The sequence below is a fragment of the Natator depressus genome, chromosome 1 (genome assembly GCF_965152275.1).
Source record: "Natator depressus isolate rNatDep1 chromosome 1, rNatDep2.hap1, whole genome shotgun sequence".
Classification (NCBI taxonomy): domain Eukaryota; kingdom Metazoa; phylum Chordata; order Testudines; family Cheloniidae; genus Natator; species Natator depressus.
In genome coordinates this window covers 212,054,563-212,061,691 of record NC_134234.1, presented here as the reverse complement: position 1 = coordinate 212,061,691, position 7,129 = coordinate 212,054,563, and positions in this window count along the sequence as shown.

Genomic DNA, 7,129 nt, shown 5'->3' with positions numbered 1-7,129 from the left:
GTTTCATAGCAGAGATGGTGAGACTGCTGATTTGTAAAAGTCTTTCTGGAATCAATTTAAAAGGTTACAGTCCAATAGACATTTCAGATGTAGAGTTTGTTCAAGTTCTTCCATGAGAATTCCAGGGTAAATCCAGAGTAAGTCTGGAGACCTCAGTCTTGTGGCTTAGACCTTCTCTGTCAAAGTTTAAGTAAACCTGAGATAAAAAGGATCAGGCCTGAAGCTTTCTTTATATCTGAAGCAATCTGGGTGCTGACAGGTAATCCCACCACATGGGCTTTGATGAAAGCAAGCAGACAGTTTGATCTCTATTCAATGGGTCCTTTCTCAGAAAATACATTAAGCAATAACTATTCAAATTACTAAAACAATTCATTATATCAGATAATTAAGCTGAAGACAATATAAGTAATGTTATTATGTCATATAGCATCTTGCATCTTTGATTTTTGAGTCAATAGAATACAGTAATTAATCATTAACAGACGGGAATAAGATTTTAGCATCTACAAGCTAGTTAGATCAGATGGTTAAACTTCTAACAAGATATAGGTAAACACAGACAAATACACTTAGCTTCTAGTCTTGATTCTCTAATAATACAGGCAAACATGTTAAAGATTTAAGACTTGTTAATACGGCTTTGACAACGATCTACGAGGAATGGCCCTGTTTACCATTGTGATGGGACAAGGCCAGATGGCTATAGAAAAGTAGTTGTTTTTTTTTGAAGCAGAAAAGAATTTTATTTGTGTAACACTTACAAAGAATCACCAAAAAGGATAAAGCAAAACTATACAACAAAACAAAAGCATACACAAGGTATAACACAGCAGCCTTCAGGAGGGAGAAATGTTCAGGCTAGCCTGGGCCCAGAGCCGGAGGGCTTCCTCGACACTCGTGGTCTTCCACCCTCCTGAGTTACCTGGTGGCCTAGAGCGGGGGGGCTTCTTCGACACTCATGGTCTTCCACCCCCTCAAGTTACCTAGTGCCACGCCCAGTGTCACCGATTTATAGAAAAGTAGTGGGAAATAGACATATTAGCTGCAGGCTAAACAAATCCCTGGTACCAGGTTAAGTGAAATGGCAGGTGCTCCAGGTCAATTAAGACACCTGGGGCCAATTAAGAACTTTCCAGAAGGCAGGGAGAAGGCTAGGTTGATTGGGACACCTGAAGCCAATCAGGGGCTGGCTGAAACTAGTTAAAAGCCGCCCAGTCAGTCAGGTGGGTGTGCATGTCAGGAGCTGTGGAAGGAAGTTGTGCTGTTGGAGAGGCTGAGTAGTACACACCATATCAGGCACAAGGAAGGAGCCCCTGAGGTAAGGGTGAAATGGAGCTTGAGGAAGTGAGGGCTGTTGTGGGGGAAGTAGCCCAGGGAATTGTACATGTCATGTTTCTAAAAGGTCAGCTACCATAGCTGATACTATTAGGGTCCCTGGGCTGGAGCCCAGAGTAGAGGGTGGGCCCAGGCTCCCCCCCCACACACACACACACACCTTTGCCTCCTGATTAATCACTGAGACTGGGAGACAACAGAGACTGTGCAAGGAAAGATAACTTCTCCTCACCTCCGTTGCTGGCTTATGATGAAAATGGCTCAGTAGACTGTGACCCTTGTCTCTAGAGAAAGAAGGGTTACGTGGAGGGTCACAGTGAGCCTCTGAGGCTAGCGAAATCCGCCAGGAAACGCGGGACCCACGGAGGCAAGGACAGAGCTTTGTCACACCATTTTAATATCTCCTGTTAAGTTGTTATGGTCACAAACCAGTTGACCTGTCTGTTACTGTCACAATTACACCATGTACACCAGAGACTGCACTGTCCTCCATGCATTTGAAAATACTAGTATCTATTTAAAATTATACATTTGATTTGGTTTGTAGATGTGCCTTGATATTTGGACAGGTGACTTTTACAAATCTAAAGGAAAAATAACGTTTACTTTCACTTGGTCACTTCATATAGTGCTACAATATCCTGACTGAAAGTGCCATAGAAGTACAAACATTAAATAATGATGCACCCTCTCCAAACCTCTGTCTGATGTGCAATGGTTCATATGGGGCATGGGTAAATGAGATGGAATCATATAGGGCTTTTCCAACTTTACAATGGGTGGTTCTATGAAACTACAAAAATCTATATCACTTCACATTTCCTGTCACTTTCCCAAGCAAAATATATATTTGTGTAAGATATGCCAGAATCATACTTCAAAATGGTGTCTCTAAACTTTCTCGTATAGCACTTAACGGTCCTATAAGCTTAAGAGCAGGCCTATCTCACAGAGATCAGAATGGGTGAACAGCACCCAGTTCGGTGGTACTCATCTTCTTTCAATGGTACCATCAGTGATTCTGAACCTACAGACTTATCACTAAGAAGAGGGGGTTCTATTAAAGTGTCCTCATAGGAATATCTCTGTCTGTATAATAGCAAATAAAATGTATTGGACTGGCTGCTCCTGGGAGGAAAACACAGCTTTTTCTATACACACAAAAATTGGTACATTTTTGATAATTTAGGGCTAAGATGAACATATTTTAGAGAGCAAAATTCCCATGGATCATGTTACTTTATTATTTATGGCTTGCTAAATCAGTTACAGCAAAGTGCTGTCCTGGCTGGCTAAGCCAGGCTCTTAGGAGACAGAAGGTAAAAAACCAGAAAGACAGAAAACAGAAGAAGGATGGGACTGAGATTGCATATGATGACAGGAAACATTAGGAACATGTGAGGCACATCTCAGGAATTGCTCAGGACACACTAATGGAGATAGTCAATGTGTCTGGTTCCATATCATCTGACCCAGACAAAACATTTCAAAATCAGGGCCGAAGCCGTAAGGGATGGTAAATCCCCAGATTCAAAGAGCTCTGCCTGTCACCTTTCAGCCAGTATGATTTTAAAGGTGCCTAGCTCCCACTAAAATCAATGGCAGTTAGGTGCCTAAGCATTTTTTAAATCCCACTAGGTGTCTATCTGCAACTTTTAGGTTCCTAAATATATTTGAAAATCTGTCCCCTGGTGCTAGAACAGTGACTCTTAAATCTGTCCTGCAACATAGCAATGATCTGAGACACTTGAACAGACCTGTAATACAAGTCAGGGCTATTTCTTCAAAATCAGGGTGTCATTGGCTGGAAGTTCTCCTGTTACTGATTTACATTAGTTTTTGGTTTTTTAGCTTATACAAATTATGAAAGATAAGAACTTGGTTTCTTTTTGGAAATAATGTTGTGATTTACTCACAGAATCATGCACCTCCAAAAGGCTCCTATACACAATATTACTGGATTGGTTTGTGTACATCTGAAAGGAACAGCTGGTATTGGGGAGGATGGCTCAGCTCTTTTGACACAGAGAGCAGGTTGGATCCTAAATACAGTATTCAAAACGTACCAGTTGTGGCCTGTGCTGTGTGCTTGCACAAAGGAGAAGCATATGGTACCCACTTATTCTCCTGTGCTGTCTGCATTGTGAGTACAAGCACAGGGGCAATACCAGCCTCTGCGGGACTGCTATTTCCTGTCCTGCGTGGGTGAGGAGGGAGTGGACAAGCAGTAGCGGAGCATTAGCATTGGCTTTGGCCCTGCAGAGCACTGGCTGGCACAGCTGAGCTGGCATGGAGGGGAAAGTAATCTGAACCAGTTGTAGGGTAGGTGCAGATTACTAACCCAAGGGAAACCGGTAAATACACAGTGCCCCGAATACATGCAGAGTGCCAATGTCAGGACATAATGAAATGCTTTATTTTCTAGGATTGACTTGTATGCATCCTATAATTGTGGCTACTTGTGTGGAATGAAAATTATTATTAATAACCAGGGCTGTCGATTAATCACAGTTAAGTCATGCGATTAACTCAGAAAAATTCATCCTGATTAAAAAAATTAATCGCAGTTTTAATCACACTGTTAAACAGTAGAATACCAATTGAAGTTTATTAAATATTTTGGATCTTTTTCTAAATTTTCAAATATATTGATTTCAATTACAACACAGAATACAAAGTGTAGAGTGCTCACTTTATATTATTTTTATTACAAATATTTGCACTGTAAAAATGATAAACAAAAGAAATAGTATTTTTAAATTCACCTCATACAAGTACTGTAGTGCAATCTCTTTATTGTGAAAGTGCAACTTACAAATGTAGATTTTTTTTTGTTACATAACTGCACTCAAAAACAAAACAATATAAAACTTTAGAACCTACAAGTCCACTCAGTCCCACTTCTTGTTCAGCCAATCCCTAAGACGGGAGATAATGCTGTCCACTTCTTAATTACAATGTCACCTGAAATTTAGAACAGGTGTTTACATAGCACTTTTGTAGCCGGCGTTGCAAGGTATTTACATGCCAGATATGCTAAACATTCCTTTGCCCCTTCATGCTTCGGCCACCATTACAGAGGACATGCTTCCATGCTGATGACGCTCATTAAAAAAATAATGGGTTAATTAAATTTGTGACTGAACTCCTTGCGGGAGAATTGTATGTCTCCTGCTCTGTGTTCTACCCACATTCTGCCATATAGTTCATGTTATAGAAGTCTCAGATGATGACCCAGCATGTTGGTTTTTTTAATACTTTCACTGCAGATTTGACAACATTCAAAGAAGGTACTAATGTGAGATTTCTAAAGATAGCTACAGCACTCAACCCAAGGTTTAAGAATCTGAAGTGCCTTCCAAAATCTGAGAGGGACGAGCTGTGGAGCATGCTTTCAGAAGTCTTAAAAGAGAAACACTCCAATGTAGAACTTACAGAACCTGAACCACCAAAAAAGAAAATCAGCCTTCTGCTGGTGGCATCTGACTCGGATGATGAAAATGAACATGTGTCGGTCCACACTGCTTTGTATGTTATCCATCAGAACCCATCATCAGCACGGATACATGTCCTCTGGAATGGTGGTTGAAGCATGAAGGGACAAATGAATCTTTAGCGCATCTGGCACGTAAATATCTTGAAACGCCGGCTAGAACAATGCCATAAGAACATAAGAATGGCCATACTGGGTCAGACCAAAGGTCCATCCAGCCCAGTATCCTGTCTACCGACAGTGGCCAATGCCAGGTGCCCCAGAGGGAGTGAATCTAACAGGTAATGATCAAGTGATCTCTCTCCTGCCATCCATCTCCACCCTCTCACAGACAGAGGCTAGGGACACCATTCCTTACCCATCCTGGCTAATAGCCATTAATGGACTTAACCTCCATGAATTTATCTAGTTCTCTTTTAAACCCTGTTATAGTCCTAGCCTTCACAACCTCCTCAGGCAAGGAGTTCCACAGGTTGACTGTGCGCTGTGTGAAGAAGAACTTCCTTTTACTTGTTTTAAACCTGCTGCCCATTAATTTCATTTGGTGGCCTCTGGTTCTTCTATTATGGGAACAAGTAAATAACTTTTCCTTATTCACTTTCTCCACACCAATCATGATTTTATATACCTCTATCATATCCCGCCTTAGTTTCCTCTTTCCAAGCTGAAAAGTCCTAGCCTCTTTAATATCTCCTCATACGGGACCCATTCCAAACCCCTAATCATTTTAGTTGCTCTTCTTTGAACCTTTTCCAATGCCAGTATATCTTTTTTGAGATGAGGAGACCACATCTGTATGCAGTATTCAAGATGTGGGCGTACCATGGATTTATATAAGGGCAATAAGATATTCTCCATCTTATTCTCTATCCTTTTTTTAATGATTCCTAACATCCCGTTTGCTTTTCTGACTGACACTGCACTCTGTGTGGACGTCTTCAGAGAACTATCCACGATGACTCCAAGATCTTTCTCCTGATTAGTTGTAGCTAAATTAGCCCCCATCATATTTTATGTATAGTTGGGGTTATTTTTTCCAATGTGCATGACTTTACATTTATCCACGTTACATTTCATTTGCCATTTTGTTGCCCAGTCACTTAGTTTTTTGAGATCTTTTTGAGGTTCTTCACAGTCTGTTTTGGTCTTAACTATCTTGAGCAGTTTAGTATCATCTGCAAACTTTGCCACCTCACAGTTTACCCCTTTCTCCAGATCATTTATGAATAAGTTGAATAGGATTGGTCCTAGGACTGACCCTTCGGAAATACCACTAGTTACCCCACTCCATTCTGAAAATTTACGATTTATTCCTACCCTTTGTTCCCTGCTTTTTAACCAGTTCTCAGTCCATGAGAGGATCTTCCCTCTTATCCCATGACAACTTAATTTACTTAAGAGCCTTTGGTGAGGGACCTTGTCAAAGGCTTTCTGGAAATCTAAGTACACTATGTCCACTGGATTCCCCTTGTCCACATGTTTGTTGACCCCCTCAAAGAACTCTAATAGATTAGTAAAACATGATCTCCCGTTACAGAAACCATGTTGACTTTTGCCCAACAATTTGTGTTCTTCTAGGTGTCTGACAATTTTATTCTTTACTGTTGTTTCAACTAATTTGCCCGGTACTGACGTTAGACTTACCAGTCTGTAATTGCCGGGATCACCTCTAGAGCCCTTTTTAATATTGGTGTTACATTAGCTATCTTCCAGTCACTGGGTACAGTAGCTGATTTAAAGGACAGGTTACAAACCATAGTTAATAGTTCCGCAATTTCACATTTGAGTTCTTTCAGAAATCTTGGGTGAATGCCATCTGGTCCCAGTGACTTGTTACTGTTAAGTTTCTCAATTAATTCCAAAACCTCCTCTAGTGACACTTCAATCTGTGACAATTCCTCAGATTTGTCACCTACAAAAGACGGTTCAGGTTTGGGAATCTCCCTCACATCCTCAGCTGTGAAGACTGAAGCAGAGAATTCGTTTAGTTTCTCCACAATGACTTTATTGTCTTTAAGTGCTCCTTTTGTATCTCCATCGTCCAGGGGCCCCACTGGCTGTTTAGCAGGCTTCCTGCTTCTGATGTACTTAAAAAACATTTTGTTATTAGCTTTTGAGTTTTTGGCTAGCTGTTCTTCAAACTCCTTTTTGACTTTTCTTATTATATTTTTACATTTAATTTGGCAGTGTTTATGCTCCTTTCTATTTACCTCACTAGGATTTGACTTCCACTTTTTAAAAGATGCCTTTTTATCTCTCACTGCATCTTTTACATGGTTGTTAAGCCACGGTGACTCT